Raw genomic sequence first — 20,427 nt, 5'->3', positions numbered from 1 at the left:
AGCCATCTGACCACTTTTTCTTGGGTGACATATATGAACACTTTACTGTAGGGCTTGTACAACTGGAGCAAGAGGTAGCGTTGGAAATACCATAAGCAAGCCAAAGAAAGTATACATGTTGTGAAATAGGTACTGAGTAATACAAATCGAGTATGACATTCTAATCTTTATTTTAAAAAATATATATGCATGGCAGTCTTGGAGGGGAGGTAATTTTTGCCTTGTACGTTTATGCAGGTAAGTCATTCATAGTGTAACTAATTATCTATGCATGTACTTAGACCTTTTTTTTAAGAAAAAAATGTGTGTATGGGTGGGCATTGTTCTTATGGAAAACATTACTCGTTTAAAAATATAATCTTTCTGGAATATAAAAAAAGAGTAATCGTCTGGTTTTAATCAGGTTTAAACTACTCTTTTTTTTTAACAAGAATTTCCCCATTAAGGTAAATCGAAATGAGCTAATATTGTTTTTAAATTTAATTCTAGGTCTGTGGATTTTCAGATAAAGAAAATGTAATGATAATGGCAATATTTAAAATAACCTTTAAAAATGCTTTTTCAGTAAAGACTTAGATAGTTGGTTTAAAACTACACGTTAACATGAATTGTAATACATTTAATAATGTAGCAGTTAAGACAGAACGTACAAAATGTCTTCCTTAGAGAAAGCACTCCATACCTGGGTCTACACATTTTAAGATAATATTCTGAAATAAAACATTCCTGAAATCAATAGAGATATAAGTGCGTTTATAGGTCGTAATTCTGCAATGAAATATTATAAATCCTTTGAATCAGTCCCCATTACACGCATTATCTATATTGCCTTATACCTTAAAACAGTATTTTTTTCCTAATATGAAGTTAATTAGGCGATCAAATTTCCAGGTTCGACCTATGGTATTATAGCTGGACATGGCAATGATATGTGCCTCTCCTCTTAAGACCCAATAAGCATGTTGTGCACCTTTATTTGTTTTATTAGCTTTGTGCATATTTTGTAACCTTATACAAACAGAAGCAGGGAGGAAACTGCATATAAAGGCTCATACATAGCAGAGTCATGCCAAAGGGGGGGGGGAGGAGAAAGGGGAGGTAAAGAAAGGAAGGAAAGATCACAGAAAAAGCGATAGCTTCTAACTTTCGGTTAATTAAAAATGCAAATATAGCTTTACATATGCATAAGTATTAAAAATAATACACGCTAGAACCAACAAGCAAGGAGGAGGAGGAGGAGGAGGAGGAGGAAGAGGAGGAGGAGGAGGAGGAGGAGGAAGAGGAGGAGGATGGCGCAACGGTGAAGCCCTGATTATGCATAGGGAGCCGTCTGGAGCAGCCTGCTCTGAACCGGGCTCTTTTCCGTGCCGGGTTGCAGCCGGCCCCGGCCGACGCAAAGCCGGCGCTCCCCAGCCTTCCCGTGCCTAACTGATATTTGTTATTTCGGGTTTTTTTTGTTGTTGTTTATGATGTTTGACCGGGGGGACGAGGGGAGAACGGATTGTTTGTTCCATTAATTGCGATCTTCATTAAAAGGGGCGATCGCTCCAGGAATCTTCAGTTTCTTCTCCAAGCAGTAGGATTTGCATATTTTTTTAATGCCCTAATTTCCTTGATGTATGTAAATGTAGCCGGACGTACAGTAAACCTCCAGCTGACGTCAATGAACATGACCTCGCTTGAGGTTAAACCTTGAACGTGAAGCGAGGATGGGGGACGCGGCGGCGGCGGGGGCGCAGGGCCGGAGCCGCTCCGCGCCGAGCCGAGCCTCATCGTCCCGCGCCGGGCCAGGCCAAGGCGGCGGCCGCAGCGGGGAGGTGGCCGGACCGCCGGTAGGCACCGTCCGCAGCTGCGTTGGCTGCTTGGCTCCATTCGCCGCTTTGCCACACTGATCAGAGCCCCTGCCCAATAAAATAAACATTAACAGAAACATTAACCCGGCTAGCCCGCCCTCTCTCCCCGCCCGGTGGCAAAACAAAGCCCACCCTCGCGGTGCGCTATCACCGTCCCCAGGAACGCCGCCGCTCCTCTTCATCAGATGATGAGCGGGAAATAGAAAACACCGATCAAGTCACAAAAAATCCCCCCCAATACTGCACGACACATGCAGTGCAGGTAAATCATAATTTCGAATGACTGTATCGATACAGTGTTAGTGGTTTGGTGTAAGGGATTCGCTGATATCAGTGCCGGTTTAAGGAAGAAGAGGCAGAAAATGGAAAAGTCGCTAGGCTGTAGGCAAGCCGATCTGATCTGCAAGTCAAAACCACTCTCCTGTCTTTGCACTGATTTCTCCCATTTGGAAAAAGAAGCGGTATTAAAGGACTCTCGGATATCTGACTGCAGAAAGTTGGCTTTGTTGTTGACACCAAGGTAGAAGAGGGTAGACGTGAGCAGTTTTCTAAAGCTGTCTCCCCTATATCTTTCCCTGTACCCTTTCTCCATTTAGAAACACCTCGGTTTATAATGATATTTGGAGAACTTTTAGCGCTAGGGGAATTTCTACTGGTGAGGCTGTAGAATTAAATGCAATCGATGTTTTGAAAATGAATTATATTTTTTATTAGGATCTAAGTTTTTCTTTTTCTCATGATTGTTTGTTTGTTTTGTTATGATCCAGAGCATCTCTCTAGAACTTGACACAGTCACTCTTAGAACAAATCATCTGCAAGCTAGCGGCTACACACATGCACACACACGCTCACACCCACACACACTCACGCGCTGCTTCTCTATTCAAACATCTTGACTAAACTTAAATGGCCAAGCCAGGGAATGGAAACACGAGTGTATTTCTGATTGAGAGACTGATCCAGACTCTTATAAATCCTCTCAGCAGTTTTGTGTAGCCAGGGTTTACCCTGAATTTCGTTAGTTTAGTATGAGATTGCATTTTTATTCTTATAGAGTTCTGTTGGTCTGCCTTGTCCCCAGGGGCTGTGTTGGCAGGAGGATCCATGGGTGCTGTGTGCGGCTGGGCTGCGATAGGGGCTGTGAAGGGCCGCGGCCAGGACTGAGTGGCTGGACTGGTGTCCCTGGCAGTAGTTGGCGAGAAATCCGCGCCTCTGCGGACCGACTACCCTCTCCCTGGAGCCGCACTCTGAACGGGACTCCCATATGACATATATATATAAATATATATATATGCGACATACACATATGGCATAATATGTATATATATAAATTTTTTAGTATTGCCCCTCCCCCTCTCCCAATCCTCGCACATACCCCCTCCAGACACATTCTTCACACATGCTCACACTCCTTGACACCTGCCCACACGGCTACAACACAGCACTCTATGGAAAACACCATGTGCGGATGTCTTGCAAAGTCGCCCCAGACAGGGACAGGCTGTCTGGCAGACTCCCAAACCCCTGACCCTCCCCGAACTCCCTCCGAGGCTCGCCCGCCGGCACCGCTGCCCTGCAACCACCCCCGCCAGCCCACCTCCTGCCCACCCCAAACGGCGAGCACAACCCCATCGCTGCGTCCTCCCGGGCACATACCAGAGAGCCGTCCTGCCTCTCTACCTTGCCGTGCACCACCTCCCTCCTTCCCCACACACCTCCCGTGGTCAGGCACACCCCCAAACTTCTTCAAACGCGCCATGCAGATCTTTGCCAAGCTCCTGCGCCCTAAAACGAGCTGGCGTTTTCATGGGCGAAATGTTGTTTCTGTACCACTGTTTTTGAACCTGAAGCGTTGAATGAAAAGGAAAAGAAGGAAACCACAAAACTTTAAGAAAGCCTCCTTCCAGCAATCACTGTGTTGACGAGAGGTCAAGCTACAAGTTTCATGATAACGAATTGGAAGGGATTCTTTTTGTTGTTGTTGTTATTATATTGTTGTTGTTGAGCGGTTGATCAATTTTGACAAAAGTTACACAAAATGGTAATACCTCCCAAAAACAAGACCCAGAAGAAACTCTTCTTCAGAAGTTAGATGGAGGAAAACACCTTAGAAAAACCCAACCATTTGGTGCAATTTTTTTTGTTTCCAAAGAAATGTGCGCTTTCCTTCTTCTCTAGGAAAATGTAGCCATTGCTCTTCTTTAGACTAGGCATTTCTAATTTGTTCCGTCTGTCAAAATGGGACTATGAGAGGTTTTGGTGTAAATTCATTATCTCTGGCAATGCATAACATATAGTAGGAACGGGAAAAGACCGTGGCAATGGATGAACAAAAGGGCTTCAGTTCATCAGCAACAAAAGCGTTGGGAAAATTGGTTGAATTTCAGAGCACGTCCTCCTCAGCAGAGAGGGCTGGACTAGACCTTGACCACCCCCTCCAAAAAACTTGCAGAGCCTCACATACAACACTTCACTTTTTACTCTGGGGCTTAGGAAGCAATATCAAAAAAGGAAAAAAAAAAAACCAAACACACCCTTTTGCCTTTCTCCTCTCCCCCCATTTTTTTTTTTTTATGAAAGCTTTCTAACTATTTTAGAACCAATCGTGCAAGAATTACACCATGGAACTAAACGGCACTTTTAAATAGAGATGATGAGGGGAAAGATCTGAATTTCTGGAGATATGAAAGAACCTGCTTTCTGTGCTTTAAACGGGTCTTGACCGTGGTGGGAATCTTTGTTTTCTACTGGAGATTCACCTAACCATTTAGATCTGGGGTCAAATCTTTATTTTATAAAGAACAAATGTAAGTATCGTGAGGGGGATATACAGAACCTGAATTCGTCATAAAAGGGAGAGAGCTGAACTTCATTGCACGTCCGCGTTTTCCGATGGAGGGAGTGGGTATATGTGAACCTGAGCTCGGTTAGCAGCTCTGTGTCAGGTTCAGGGGTAGGGGCTGCCTCGCTCAGCGTCAGACAGAACAGGTCGTCTTGGTAGGGCTCCAGGAACTTCCATTGCCGACCGCGAGGGAAATTTGATTAACAAGGCAGGGGTTTATGAGTTAGCACGACGGCTTATATTGGTTAGCTGATTTTGTATGTCTTATGCTAAACTTGTTGGTCTTGTGCGTGGTTAGGTGTGGGAACTCTTAATTATCAAGCAGTTTGCCAGTAAAAGCAGAGCTATAACATTTAAGTATGCAGAGAGGAAGCTTTTTTAGCAGTACCTGGGTACCTTTCGAAGGTGTATAGAAACAGGAACAATCATTCACCGGGTTTTAAATTAGCATATGGGAACTAACTCCTGTTGACTCTAGATTTTCGAGTTGTTTTGCAAAAAAAAAAAAATTAAAAAGTCGAACTCATATTTTTGAGATTGCCAACATGGAGGAGATTATTCACTGTAGTTAATAAATCCGTCTGCCTCTGTGCTTAGTGGGTCACTTCAAGCAAGCAGCCATCACTTATTGGGTTGTCCAAAATGCAGCCTGATCAAAATATGTATCCCTTTGAGCGGGGATGATTTAAGAAATGTTTCATGAGGTTGTAATTATTCCCATCTTGGCCGGGGCGGCAGGGGCAGCTGCGAGCTGCGATGTGTCTGGCATAGGCTCAGCCCGACTAAAACGCACACCTCGGGGGGGGGGGGGGGCGGCCTGCGCCATGCCGCGGCTCTAGGTACCGCTGCCCCGGGAGTCCGGGAATGGCTGCTGCGGCGCGGCACGGCACAGTCTAGGCCGCCGCGGGGTCGGGCCTGGGGCGCGGGACTGCCCCGGCGGCAGGCCAGGCCGGGCTATCCGACGCCGGGGCGCAGGCTACCTCCAGCCCTGGCGCGGGCCCTCCGGGGCGCCGGTAGGCAGAGAGCGTAATTGAAGCAAGGGACTTATACAATGGTGCTTCTATTTTAGTCCTCCCTCTCACCCACCCACCAAACCACCCACTCACCAAGTAGCATACCTCTCCAAGAACAACTCTAGCCCAGGATTCATGAAATGGAGGAAATAACTTACTATAAAATAGAAGAACACAGTTACTTTGTAAGAAATAATATGCTTTTAAACTAAGGCTGATGTAATCAATATGATGCAATGACAGTGATTTGATTGTTATATTTATTTACACATACAACTCTTGATATAATAACAGTTTTGTAAATATAGGCCATGCCTTTCTAATGATCCTGATTTCAGGACATTGGTGATCTGAAAGACATGGAAATTCTATCGGGAAAATACTGGCTTAATGTGTTTTGCATGTTTTGAACTGAAGGGTAGATGGAACTTCCATCCTTTATTAAGTAACTGGCAGCTTACAGTATGCAAATATTATATATGCCTCTGTAGTTTTCAGCATCTCTATTCAGCAGCCCCAAATATTCTTAAACTTTTTTTATCATAGGTCTCCACAAATAATTATGGAATTTGTTTTTATTGTTCATAATTATGTCCTGTAAATATTAATTACCACATTTAACCCTGCAGATACCAGAGTACATTACTCGTATCTGTTTTATGTCATATTAGATCATCTGCAGGAAATGTGGCTAGTTATTTCCCTGTTTAATCTAGAGTCAAGCGTTTCAGTAATTTATTCAATAATCTCCAAATGTTGATATACACAGCACCTCCTGAACACACATGCATTTATCTATTTACATACATTTCACAAACAAGAACAGTAAAATTGTTTAAATTATGATCTTTTGCCTTTTTTTGTGGCTATTTTTCAGATTTAATCAATCCAGGAAGACCACAGGAAATGACAATCATGACAAGAAACGGTATTCTTATTTTTTTGTTTAATAATAAAAGTCAGACGATAGAACATGTTCTTTAACAGTACGCAGTGTATCCATGTGAAATTACTGAGTGTGGTTTTCTTTTTTTTCCCAAGATTTTGAATTCTCGATAGTCTGCCTTTTCTTATTTTGTAATTTGGATTTGTATTAGATATCCCTTTGCATACCATATGTTCAGCATAACAGAAATATAATCTACAGTTGCCTGTAAAATTAAATTGTGGTCACAAAAGAAATGATAAGACACTTTTATTAGAAGGCAAGCCAGTCAAGTGACTTACCTGGCTGAAAGGAAAGGGATATTATGCAGGAAATACTTGCCTGGATTGTATTGGTGTGACATGTTTTACATCTATGTGAATGCTATTCTAATTTAGTACGAAAAGAGGATTAATATAATGTTATACAGTTATGTACTTCATAGCAGTTTAAATAGGGTTCCTATGTGTATTCCATACAGAAGATGGGGATACTGGCATTGGAACAAGACTCTGTAATAATTAAAGAATCATAAGTATTCCCCTTTAAAGTAAATAGAGACTGTTTATTCTTAAAAAAATCCACGGAGGATGTTTCTTCTTTACATCACAGCCATCTGGAGACCTATAAAAAGATTAGAAAACAAGCATGGCAATCACATACCAATTTAAAGGCCATTAATGGGAATTTATTAGGGAGGCAGGAGGAAAAAATAAATGTTTGGATTCCATATCTTCCAATATGCAGATCATTCTAAAGTGATTTTGGAAAAAATTAACAACTGCTGTATAGATTTTTTTTTGTGATATTCACAATAAGCAAATATTTTTGTGCAGTCTTACTGGGCACCCTTCGATTTCAAGGCCCTACTAGATGACTGAGAGTTAAAAAATTTAATTGGCAATATGGCTAATGAACAGCTAGGTTATAATTGTCATGTTGGCTCTTTTGACTTTCTGAGGCTCCAATGATTAATCAACAAAATGTGACAGGTGTATTGCAGTTACTTCTTAAGTCAGTGTGTGAGTAAGGTGGTCTTGAGAACAGAGCTTGATGTTTTAAAGGCATATTTTGCATCTTTGAAACATACTAATTTACAATAAAATGTCTTGCATTTAACTGCAAATCCTGTAACATGGCAACATGCTTTAATGCATGCATTAATGTGTACATGTGTCTGTGTTAACATGTATTATATATAGAAATATCTACATAAGCATAGACATACACACACATACGCAAGGAATACCTGAATTTTCATGCCTCTGACAATGTAATGCATAAATTCACAAACCTATTGTATGTAACACATGCCTAACCACTAATACTGCTGCCTCTAGCTATTGCAAGAAAAAACATCTTTCTGTGTAACTGCCATTTCAGAGCAGCTCATTAGAATTTTACATAATGTCAAAATGATCATGTGCCTTTAGATATATCAGATGTCTAATTGTCATCCTTGTTGTGCTTGAACAGCCTGAGAAGTAATGAAGAAGCACAGTAATGAATAGTACAGTGTTATAAGAATTCTAACCATTTTATGCCAGGCTGTATAATCTGAAAAGAGCACTGGCACAATTAGCTCATACGTCTCATATATACCAAGCACTGGTGGCAAATTGCAGTGTTTCCTTATATCAGAGTATCTAACACACATTTAAAAAAATAACGCTCAGTTTCAGAGGCTGATAATCTAAAAGCACAAATGAATGGCCTCATTAATAATATCACTACTGAATTCAGGATTTGGCACATTAGTAATGTTTATGTGTTACTTCTTGGTGGCAGTATTAATTTTGGGCCTTGTCTGAGAAATGATATTGCTTTCCCATTTTCATGCTTTTGTAATATTAATCTATGATAAAAAATGGACTGGTTTATATAGTTGTAATTTTACAGTGTAACCACATATTATATATATTTAAATGCAAATACGTATACACACATGTACTTAGTCCTACACATGTATACATGGTTCCCCTGTGTACATACAAGCACACATATGCTTTATTATGTGAGCAGGCTATACAGTCAGTATAGAACAACAAGAATTTCAGTTTAACTCCATGCATTTAAATATTTCCCCTTAAAAATAGTAACAATGCAAACAGCTTAATTTACAAATAAATCTATTTAAATGCAGTGAGATGTATTCCCTATAACAGTACAGGAACATAAAGCATGATGTATTATGTTTTATTTTATACCTTAAAAGAATAGTAGCAGCATGAATTTTAAGTAGTAATTCCTTTAGAAGTGCAGAGCAGTCCATATTCTGTCTGTGCTGAATTTTTCAATATGCATCTTATACCAACCACAGTATGTATGAGCTGTTGAAGTACATTTATTAATTTCAACAGTAAATATTGTAGATCTCAGTCTGGAGTTTCATTGTATCGCATATAGTCGAGAGACCTTTATTGTTTGCACTTTAGACTTAGAAAAATTCTATACAAATTATAATGTTAAATAATTCAGAGTATAATGTGGGGGAGGGGTGAATTGAGAGACTTAAATCCTAAAACTCTACGTAATGCATTCTAACAGTTTAGAAAGACTTGCCTTCATCGATTTCTTGAGTAATGTAAACATGCATTTCTTCACTCTAAGTACGAGGTTAATAAAAATAAACAATAAATCAGCATTTTTATTAAGGCATTTCACCATTTGCTGCAATGTTCACCTGTGTTGCATTCTAACACACCACACCCACACACCCCACCCCACACACACTGGGAAATGGGGACGGAGAGAGAGAGAATAGATGCTATAGAATACACTGGAGACAAGCCGGAGCCTGCTGCTAGCAGCATTCTGAATAAACATATAGAGGAAAATGCGTTGCACAGTCATCCCGGTGTAAATACCTGCAAATCACTATAGACACAAAACATGACCGAGCTGTGAAGCCATTAAAAACACATCACAGCAGGGCAAATTGTCAATGTAATTACACATCGACTCACTGAGTAACACAGATCTGATCCCCAGTCTCAGAAAGCAAGGCCCTACTTTAAGCTATAGCAAAGTACCTCACATCTCTCTGCACAAGCAGAGGCTGCCAAAAGAGAAATGCAGGCAAAGACGTTCCGCAGATCTGAAATGCTTTTATCTATCCTTAGAGAGAGAATTCTTCCAGTCTTTGGATATTAGAGCGACCTACGCTAGCAAGAAGGAAGGTAAAGGCGGCAGGTGGATTTTCCTGCAGTCAGGAGCGGTAGAGGAGGCAATGCTGGGCTTAGTCCCGGGCTGTCACTGTCGCCGCTGCCGCTGGCAGGGGCAGATAGCTGATCACTCATGCATATCAATAACCGTGTGTACTTGAAATTTCTCATGACATCATCATTACCTTGGTCTCCCGCGGTCCAGGACCTCTGACCTTGCCGGGCTGGTCCACATTTTGGCGCTGAAAGCCCTCCAATGATGCCATGATGCCCCTTTTCTCCTTCTTTCAGAACGGGGGGCAGCAGCAAGCCAGCAAGACCGCATCTTCTTCCCAGCTCTAGGAGCCCTGAGAAAGCAAGAATCTTCCCCCCCTAAAACACATATACATGCAAGATATTTTCAATCAAGCTGCCACCATTTGGTAAAAAGCTCTATACCATGCATAATCTAAAAGGATCAGGAGCTGGATCCTCGAATCATCTTGTCACTTTCTACTGAAATTGAATTTTTTTTCCTCCTTACACTGCGCTGGAAATTGCCGATGGCTTTACATCTTTATAGAGTCTAAAGAGTCTTTCGTGAGACTGAAGCAATTTACAATGCAAATAAAGGCTTGTGAAGGGATGGATGCTTTTCAGTCTTATCATAGCTTGATGCACCTTAATAGCTGGGTTTATTTTCTGATATTAACAGATGAATTGTTGGCTATCCCTGCCGGAAATTACTGGCTGAAAGAAAAAGTTCGGAATAAACTTTGAAGGCAACAGATCTCTTATGGATGTTATTAGCTGCGCACGCACACACACATCAGGTCACAGTTGTGTAAAAGGATGACTATTTTAAAGCAGCACTAGTACTCTTGGAGGAAACTACACATCTATCAGAAAAAAAAATCTGGATTCTAGCAAGGAAAAAAAAAGCAGCTTTGAGGGAAGCGAGTTGTTATCTTTGGTTATCTAGCTGTATGAGTGTTTTGGTCTTCATAAAGCTAGATAACCGAAAGTAAAAACTCCTTCAAGATCATCGTACACCGTGTGAAAATGAAAGACTACTGCGAGAGACAGTAAAAAAACACCCGAGAAAGGTCAGGAATGCTTATTGAATCTAACATTTTTACAGCTAAAGGTGGGAGTGGAAGGAATTAAATGGCATACTTAGTCCAAAATATGAAGTTGTCAGATGCTAAATGCTGCAACGAGGAAATGGTACTGATGGTAAACAGTGCATGTGCAACTATTGCTGTTAAATAAATAAAGAGAAACCCAGACCAGTTAATGTTTAACTGGGCCGAGACGATTTTTTTTAAGAAAGGCATTTGGAAATGCTGTTTCATTTTGCAAAATTATTCATTGCAATGAAATGGCTTTAAAAATAAAGCTGGTAGTTGGTTAGGATGAAGATGATTGTTGTTGGTGGTGATGATACAGTGTGGACTGAACTGGGAAAAAATCAGTCTGCATTCATCTTAGACAAAGCATTGAGGGGTTTATTTAAAATAATATGAAATCAGGGTTTCAAAAAAGTTTACACTGAAGTGTAGGCAAGCTTAACAATTTAAATCTACTGAGAACTCGGTGGAGCTGCACAAGGATGAAAAAAGTGATGGCTGATTTTTATTCTTCTATTCAAAATGCGAGCACAGATGCTTCTGTGTTCCGAGAAGGTTTCCTTGAGGAGGCTATTGAAGCAGAAAGACATGATGGAGATGAGATCGCCTCCCCCCTTGTCAAAGTGTTTAAAAATGTTCTGTGTCTTACTCTGCGCCTAGCATTGGAAATGAAAGTGACATTTACTCCAAAAATCCACGTGTGCGCCTCCTCTCTTTTTGTTTAAGGATGATCAGATCTATCCAGGAAACAGCTCTGGCATCCCAAACTGAAATAATTAGGACGTATATAGACCTGACAGAAATGGAAAGGGGGTGGGGAAGCTGACGGTCTGTCTTGCCTAATTGATTCCGTTAAACGGCGTGCAGGAGATGTGAACGGCTGGGCGCTCCCATTCCCACGCTCGGGGCAAGTGGCAATTCCATGCCCCGGCAGCCCGTGACAGACAGCCCTGCTGGGGGCTGGAAGATGAAAAAAAAACATCAAGTGCACTATACCATACTCATCTTCATCGCCTCCGTAAGTGGAGGCATTTCCCACCCACGGCCATCTGCAGGCTCCCAAGTGAGAACACCAACTGCTCTGTGGCTGCACACTGTCTCTTTCTGTTAATTCTGCAACCTCGGTACAAGCTCCTCGGGAGCAAGTTTCACTTTTCTTCCGTGGCCCGAGTCTCGCGGATGATTTAGGAGAGGCAAGGCAGAGGCAAAGCAACCGGGGAGGTGCAGCTGTGGAGACTGTGCCTCTCTTCCCTGATGGAAAAAATAGCAGACATCATGTGTTGACCTTGCAAACATCTCACGTTTTTTAATAAACACTTGTTTGGATGCTATTCATCTTTATAATTATTGCAGTTTAGGCACCTTTTACAGTAAAATTGAGCAGGATTAATTTTTAAGGGTACCATTTTCCTTTGGACTTGACCTAAACATCTTTCCAGAGGCACACTAGTGTATAATACTATCTTAGAAACTGAACATTTCTAAGGTAGATTAAAATAAGATCAGAGATAAGGGAACAATTCTCAACGTTCACAAATTAAAGGGCTAACCTTACACAGGCTGTTTTTGTGTTTGTCTGTTTGTGGTTTTGGTGTTTTTTTTTTTCAATTTTTACTTCGGCTCACATAAAATATTGTTTGGGGGTTTATAATGGAAATATTTACCTTTACGTCACATACTCTGAGAGGAAGGAAAGAGGTCCTAGAAAACACCACAGGTCCTAGAAACACCACACACATTGTTGATTTAAAATAAAGAATTAGCCTCCAAAGTCATCTCATCTTCCCTGTAGTTCCAAATATATTCTGTAGGATTTTCAGTCTAAAGGGCTTACTCGGTGGCTTTTTTACTGAGATTCAGCTAGTACCCCAGACAAACTGTATTTACATAAATTCCCACTTTAGCTGCTGTACACGTGCCAAAGTTTTACTACTGTAGTGACCGATGAGAAGCCCCTTTGTTTATTTACATTTGAAGCACTGTTTGTGCGACCAGTCTTTCATCGTTGAGTGCCTGTGTGCCTTTCATTTACTGAGTGTCCAGGGGTGCTATTTACCTAGAGCCATTGTCTACTACAATTAACATTTACATTACAAAGTATGTGGTTTTCTTTCTCAAAGAGCTTCAATTAAGGCAATAAGCTGTTTTCCGGGGAAACCTATTGTTTACTTAGGCATTCAATGGAGTCAATTTACTTAAGCTTTTGCTTGCGTCTTGGTCTTTTATGTAAATTTGTTAAGAAAAACACCCAGGAAAAATATCAATATTATAATCGCGTTAGCCATTGTAATATTAAATTGATTTGTACTTTATTGACGTTACATGACTATCAATTAATAAAATACGTTTGATATTATTATTATTATTCCTTCATTGCTTAGAAGCAAAATGGCCCATTTCTTCTCCCTTTTGTCCTGCAAATCTGACTTGGGAAAAGAGAGCATGTTAAAATGTTGTAGCATGCCCTCCAAGTTTATGTTTGCTTCACGTAGCAAATAATGTTCTATAAAATTATCTATCTGTAAAATGCTGTTTCCTTAAAACTTGTAAAAAAATAAAACAATATATAGCTTTAAATAAAAAGAAATGTTGAGCAGTCCTTTGAAGGCTAGTTTTAGCACTGGGAAAAAACAGATCAAGTTTATTTAGCATACCACTCCATTGTAAAACAGTTGGAGTGAAGTTGCAGATTGCATGAGTATGCATGTTAACTAGTAGGAACCCAGGCTTATTCTTTGTGAAAAGGGAGCAGCAGATTGCCGTGCATGGCCAATGTTAAAAAGGCAGCTGAATTTAACACCATCTGGAAGAAAAGATCCCTTCACAACTTTCTCACACCGTCAGACAAAACTAGTGTCTCTTATTCTGGGCCCTTGTCTATGCAACCATACAATACTGAGTCATTATACTTTTGCTGAGAGAAAATTTGAGAACACAATATGGGTAACCAGTGAATGACCAAGTTTCATTGTGCCTGCTTAAGTCAATTGAAATCTAGGTCTAGAGCTATGAATGGCAGTATTGTTTTCCTCACCGGGGCTGTACTAAATGTCAGCACAGTGTAAAGAAAAACTTGAAATCTGCAAATAACTTAGCAGATCTCAATTATAATATTTTCCCACACTAGAACTAATATCATTGCTAAGGTCTACAATGCCCAAAATACAAAAAGAATTGGAGAAAAATGAGTTAATTTACAAGTTATTTTAGTCAGATAAACTTTTAAATTTTCTTATGGGAACTTGAATTCAGCATGTAGAGCTGGCTTATCATTTTCTGAGAAGTTCAAGTTACAAACCTGCTTCTTATGTAATTAAGAAAATAAACTGTGTCAACAGGCTTGTATCTTGCACTTATTCCAACTCTCTAGCTTGGGACTGATAAAACATAAATAAGTGTACTCCATATTACACAGGTTGCTTCTAAGTCGAGCTTAGGGAAAGATTTCCCCTTGAATATTTAGAAGAAATAAGGCTGAAGTTGATAAACAAAGTAATGAGTAATATATTTCTGTAGGTGTTGGCAAAATCTATTAATACATCTCAGTGTAGATCCAGGTACCAGAATAAATGTTTCCAGTTCTCTCAGGTTTTATTACCCTTTTTTTTCGCTTGATAATTGTTTCTATTAAAAGTGCTATGCAGTTTAGTCCTCTATTTAGTGTTCATATATCAATTGGCATTGTTCACAATGCAGACTAAGAAAAAGAAACAGCCAAATGCATTACAAGGAGTTAGTTATATATTTTATTGGAACTTCTGTGTTTTTAATCTAATTGACTGTGATTTTGTTAGTTTCATAAAATGTCATACAGTTCTTTTAGCATAAAACTGCAAAGCAATGAGTAACTACATTTTTGATGAATAATACATTTGTTGCCAATCACATTACCTAGTAAATTTCTAAGCAGGAACAATATCTGCAGCATCTGACATTTGCAATTCTATTGTGTAATACTGACAGAGAGACCACTCAGAGTGGCTTGTGAAAAGTTAATGTTAGAAAAGTTGTCTTTTCTTAATTTCTTATGTAACAAATTGTAAGTTAAGAACAACAATAGCAATTAGAATAATCCAGACTTGAAGTACAAAGAGCAGAATGACACTAGAACACGTTTAAATTCCATTCATGGCAGGTAGAAAGAAAAGTCAAAACTCTGTAAACCTTCTGCAAGTCATAGGGCTAGTGGGGCTGTTGCACTGACAGTAACAAAAGCTGAGTATTGTACAAAATATGGCAGTTAGGGAAACTATATTTACCAGTCCAGAAACTGGTTGTATGAATGGACATATTCATGAGTGCATCTACCCCTTCCTAAAGTTGACATTAATATGCATTAACATAGAAGAAATTAATTCCTTGTTTCAACTAAAAGTGAAATATTTCAATTTCAATATGTGAAATATTTCATTTTATAAAGAACTTAAGAGTGTGCTGTCTTTTAGGGCAGATCTGGCCTTTCCTGTATGAATTAGAAGTTGTTTTCTCATTTCTGTTGGCTAGCTCCAGAAGGGAGGGTGAAGTAGCAGTCCCACAGAGATACAGTCATAGAATCATAGAATTGTTTAGGTTGTAAAAGACACTTAAGATAATCAATTCCAACCATTAACCTAGCACTGCCAAGTCCATCACTATGCCATGTCCTCAAGTATCACGTGTACCCATCTTTTAAATACCTCCAGGGATGGAGACTCAACCACTTCCCTGGGCAGCCTGTTCCAATGCTTGACCACCCTTTCAGTGAAGAAGTTTTTCCTAATACCCAACCTAAACCTCCCTTGGTGCAGCTTGAGGCCATTTCCTCTTGTCCTATCACTTGTTACTAGGGAGAAGAGACCGACCCCCACCTCGCTACAACCTCCTTTCAGGTAGTTGTAGAGAGCAATAAGGTCTCCCCTCAGCCTCCTCTTCTCCAGACTAAACAACCCCAGCTCCCTCAGCCGCTCCTCATAAGACTTGTGCTCTAGACCCTTCACCAGCTTCATTGCCCTTCTCTGGACAGGCTCCAGCCCCTCGATGTCCTTCTTGTAGTGAGGGACCCAAAACTGAACACAGTACTCGAGGTGCGGCCTCACCAGTGCCGAATACAGGGGCACTATCACCTCCCTGGTCCTGCTGGCCACACTATTCCTGATACAACCCAGGATGCTATTGGCCTTCTTGGCCACCTGAGCACACTGCTGGCTCATGTTCAGGTGGCTGTCAACCAACACCCCCAGGTCCTTTTCCGCCAGGCAGCTCTCCAGCCACTCTTCCCCAAGCATGTAGCGTTGCATGGGGTTGTTGTGACCCAAATGCAAGACCTGGCACTTGGCCTTGTTGAACCTCATACGATTGGCCTCATACAGTGAAAACGTCCATTTAGATTTTTAAAATGCACAACACTTTTATAGATTGCACACCCTGGGATGAACACATTAATTAGCCCTTACCTCCTTCATTATTTTAATTTAGAGGAAAGAAAATGCCAGACTTCTGACAATTAAATGTCCCCACTAAATGGTAAATTCATGAGACAAAAATTAATATATTTTTATGGACCTTTCTGGGAGAGAATGGGAAAGGAGAAGGAGAAAGGAGCCCTTTGGCTTTGCAGTTGTCTACTAACAATAACCTATTCTGTTCTTCTTGAACCTGTCACATGTATTTAGCTATATACATATGTACATGTATATATATACCTATACATTTATAGTGTGTGGTGTAAAGCAGGTGTGAAGATTACCTGCAAGGGCCAGAGTCTAATCTGGATGAAATTGTGCTATTAGCTTTGCTGGGAGCAGGACCGAGTCTCATACCAGAGCGTTGTCTAGAAGATTTATATACATACATATAGTAGGAGAAAGGAAGGGGGGTGGGGTGTTCAGTCTGTGTCATTAAAGGTAATGCAATTTCCCACCTAATTCAATATGATTAAGACTAAACTATTAATGAGCCAAATCTTGCAGTTCTTATTCTAAAAACTGCCACTGAAAGAAAGATTGGATTCATGGTTGCCCACTCCCGTATGTGTTGAAGACAGTGTGATTTGCTTTTGGATCAGATGGAGAATAGGTCAATAAAATAGCTATCATTAGTCTTCATAGATTTGGGTCTTGATCTTGTGTCGTATCTGACAGTATTAGTTGGGGAAATCTATTATTAAAGTGTAGCTTGCCAAGGAAGGGGCTCTGGCCCTGTTCCCCCAATCTGTTGTCTACAGTGTACAAACACATGGGGCAGGGGAGAAGAAAGATTCTTTGGGACCCCAAAGAAGGAAAGGCCCTGTGCTTTGGCCCTGTAGAGTCCACGCATGAAGGTTTCCTTCGAGAAAATGAGGAAGCTGCAGGCAGCGCTGGCAGGGGACCTGTGCCTGCCACCCTCCCACTCCAGCTCGCCCAGCGTGGGGCCTGGCCACTCTTGGCAAGCTTGAGGGTTACCCAGGCTGCTGGCCTCCCAGGGAGGGGGCACCTCACCCTTAACAGCCTTTCCAACTGAGTTCAACCAGACATGAGCCAAAACCTTGGTGTTGGAACCCGCTTGCTGCCCTGGTCTCCTCAGCCTGCAGCGAGGGGTGTGTGGGAGGGGCCCCCACAGGACTGAAGACAACCCACACAACCTTCCACAACCTCCCACCGCCGAGGGCTGCTGCTCTGCCAAGATGACAGTCCGCGTTGCATGCCACCCGCAACTGGGGCGCTGATTAGCGGAGACCAGCGGTTGCAGCAGGGTTCTCCCAGGCGCTGCTGGGCCAGGTTAGTTGTGCCGGGGATCACCCTCCCTCACGCCTCCATGGCTGCTGATCTTTTTCCCACCATAGTCATATATCAGTGAGGAGGGCCAGGGAGAATCTTCCTCCTTTGTTGGATGCGGAGGGAAACATTGCCACGAAGGATGAGGAGAAGGCTGAGGTACTTAATGCCTTCTTTGCCTCAGTCTTTAATAGTCAGACTGGTCATCCTCGGGGTTTTCAGGCCCCTGAGCTGGGAGATGGAGATAGGACGCAGAGTGAAGTCCCGGTTGTCGAAGAGGTGGCAGTCACCGACCTGCTCCTCCACCTGAATGCTCACAAGTCTATGGGGCCAGATGGGATCCACCCGAGGATACTGAGGGAGCTGGCAGAGGAGCTGGCCAAGCCACTCTCCATCATTTCTCAGCAGTCCTGGTCAACCGGGGAGGTCCCAGATGACTGGAAGCTAGCAAATGTGATGCCTCTCTACAAGAAGGGTTGGAAGGAGGATCCAGGGAACTACAGGCCTGACCTCGGTGCTGGGGAAGGTCATGGAGCAGATCATCTTGAGTGCCATTACGCGGCACGTGCGGGACAACCGGGGGATCAGTCCCAGCGAGCATGGGTTTATGAAAGGGAGGTCCTGCTTCACTAGCCTGGTCTCCTTCTATGACAAGGTGACCCGCTTAGTGGATGAGGGGAAGGCTGTGGATGTTGTCTACTTGGACTTTAGTAAGGCCTTTGACACAGTCTCCCACAGCATTCTCCTGGAGAAGCTGGCTGCTCACGGCTTGGATAAGTGCACTCTGCGCTGGGTTAAAAACTGGCTGGACGGCCGAGCCCAGAGAGTGGTGGTGAATGGAGTCAAATCCAGTTGGCGGCCAGTCATGAGTGGTGTTCCCCAGGGCTCAGTACTGGGGCCGGTCCTGTTCAATATCTTCATTGATGATCTGGATGAGGGGATGGAGTGCACCCTCAGTAATTTTGCAGATGACACCAAGTTGGGTGGAAGTGTCGATCTGCTGGAGGGTAGGAAGGCCCTACAGAGGGACCTGGACAGGCTGGATCATTGGGTCAGGGCCAACTGTATGAGATTCAACAAGGCTAAGTGCCGGGTCCTGAACTTGGGTCACAACAACCCCATGCAATGCTACAGGCTTGGGGAGGAGTGGCTGGAGAGCTGCCTGGCTGAAAAGGACCTGGGGGTGTTGGTTGACAGCCGCCTGAACATGAGCCAGCAGTGTGCTCAGGTGGCCAAGAGGGCCAATGGCATCCTGGCCTGTATCAGGAATAGTGTGGCCAGCAGGACCAGGGAGGTGATAGTGCCCCTGTACTCGGCACTGGTGAGGCTGCACCTCGAGTACTGTGTTCAGTTTTGGGCCCCTCACTACAAGAAGGACATCGAGGTGCTGGAGCATGTCCAGAGGAGGGCAACGAAGCTGGTGAAGGGTCTAGACAACAAGTCTTATGAGGAGCGGCTGAGGGAACTGGGGTTGTTTAGCCTGGAGTAGAGGAGGCTGAGGGGAGACCTTATTGCTCTCTACAACTACCTGAAAGGAGGTTGTAGCGAGGTGGGGGTCAGTCTCTTCTCCCAAGTAACAAGTGATAGGGCGAGAGGAAACGGCTTCAAGCTGCACCAGGGGAGGTTTAGGTTGGGTATTAGGAGAAACTTCTTCACCGAAAGGGTGGTCAAGCATTGGAACAGGCTGCCCAGGGAAGTGGTTGAGTCTCCATCCCTGGAGGTATTTAAAAGATGGGTAGATATGGTGCTTGAGGACATGGTATAGTGATGGACTTGGCAGTGCTAGGTTAACGGTTGGACTTGATGATCTTAAGGGTCTTTTCCAACCTTAACGATTCTATGATTCTATGATTCTATATAGTTATGTGCATATGTATTTAGCTTATATACTTATATATAGTTATATATGCTTGCGACTAATAATTTAGGTTCTTCTGTTTCTCAGGCTACATAGTGTGCATTATTAATTACAACTATTAATTGTTGTTATTGATTATTATTAATTAGCACTTCCTTTACTAAGAGGCAGTCATTTGTGTTTGCAGGCTCACATGAACAAGCTATAAAAGCAGCGAGTCCCCTCCCACCAGGTATCATATTCCTAAGTAATTGAGTTATTATTATACTGATTTGTCATTATGTCAAGTTCTTTCATTTGCATGTGGAAAGCTCCTCCTGTGAATAAAGTGAAAACTCTCCAGGTGGGCGACCGTCCCTCGGCTTGAGGGTTGCTTCGTGGCTCCTCGCCTGGCGCACCTCGCTGCCCGGCCGCGGGGACCGCGCGAACAGCGCCCCGAGGGCGACACTGGCGGTCGTTAACGGTTCCGGCGTGCCTTTGTGCAAGTTTGCGTCATCGCAACGTAGCGATGGGGGGGGGGGGGGGGGAAGCTGGGAGCCGCTCCCTGCCCCCCTTCCCTCCTTGAGCCTCAGGAAAGCCTCCCGGGCCGTGGAGAGTTACCTCCTGACCGGCGTGTTGTCAGAAGGCTGAGCTCTCCCCTCTCGGTAGAAAGAAGTTGACCAGAGGTTGTTTATAAAAAAATTATGGGTCTTAAGTACTTACTAAAACCAGTTAATAACATCATGCACAGACATTTAAACTTCTTGTAAATTCCAGAAAGGATTAGAGAGAAATCACACTGTGCGCAGCTAATGATACCATCTTAACTCTTCAGTTCTTTAAGGTGAAGCTAAATCCACCTCGGTATGGCGCATGGCTGCTTTCCTTTTTGCCTGCATGGAGGTCAAGGAAGATGAGGAGTAAGGGCAAGTATGATACAAGGACACCTGGTC

General features: G+C 42.5%; 1 long non-coding RNA gene across 6 annotated transcripts in view; it reads left to right on the top strand.

Annotated features, from left to right (window-relative positions):
* The window catches only part of LOC148055468 (uncharacterized), a 70,760-nt gene that overhangs the window by 6,197 nt on the left and 44,136 nt on the right, over window positions 1-20,427 (top strand). For 3 of the 6 annotated variants that reach the window (XR_015705375.1, XR_015705376.1, XR_015705378.1), the window contains exon 2: window positions 6,586-6,636. This is a non-coding gene — a long non-coding RNA (uncharacterized LOC148055468). Of the gene's footprint in view, window positions 1-4,376; window positions 4,661-6,585; window positions 6,637-19,682; window positions 19,728-20,427 lie in introns of those variants that run through there. The other 3 variants (XR_015705374.1, XR_015705379.1, XR_015705377.1) reach the window with 3 other exon arrangements.

Source organism: Nipponia nippon, unplaced genomic scaffold, assembly GCF_047370975.1.
Source record: "Nipponia nippon isolate SJK-2023a ecotype South Korea unplaced genomic scaffold, ASM4737097v1 scaffold_22, whole genome shotgun sequence".
In the NCBI taxonomy this organism is placed as follows: domain Eukaryota; kingdom Metazoa; phylum Chordata; class Aves; order Pelecaniformes; family Threskiornithidae; genus Nipponia; species Nipponia nippon.
The sequence above is the reverse complement of the archived record's forward strand: the minus strand, read 5'-3'. Positions and strand labels throughout refer to the sequence as shown.